We start from the raw sequence: 347 nt of genomic DNA, 5'->3' as shown, positions 1-347 counted from the left end.
AGATTGTAACTTATTGAGCTTTATAAGTACAAAGTTACTGTGTTGAGATAAAGTGATGGAATTTTGTTAAGGTCATGAAACATGAAAGGGACAAGGGAAATATGTCAAGGTAGAGAAAGACAAGGGAAGAGTGGAGGATGGTGGGAGAGTGCAGAAAGACGGCTGAGGGGAATTTTTCTGTGGTAAAGATGATGAGGGTAGCTCATCAGCTGAACAAATGAAATACAGGACGCTTGCTAAGGTAAAGATGTCTGAGGGGGGACATAAAATCTGTCAGGGTAAAGGGGGCAAAATGAGTATGGGAGTTAAGGGTGAGGTACATCTATGGGAGTCTGTAGAGGGAAAGA

The 347-nt window shown here is 42.1% G+C and overlaps 1 protein-coding gene across 1 annotated transcript in view; it reads left to right on the top strand.

The window, feature by feature from the left end:
* Positions 1-347, top strand: part of exoc3l2b (exocyst complex component 3-like 2b) — a 35,160-nt gene that overhangs the window by 10,418 nt on the left and 24,395 nt on the right. The window lies entirely within an intron of this gene.

The sequence above is a fragment of the Monopterus albus genome, unplaced genomic scaffold (genome assembly GCF_001952655.1).
Source record: "Monopterus albus unplaced genomic scaffold, M_albus_1.0 scaffold287.1, whole genome shotgun sequence".
Classification (NCBI taxonomy): Eukaryota; Metazoa; Chordata; class Actinopteri; order Synbranchiformes; family Synbranchidae; genus Monopterus; species Monopterus albus.
The sequence above is the reverse complement of the archived record's forward strand: the minus strand, read 5'-3'. Positions and strand labels throughout refer to the sequence as shown.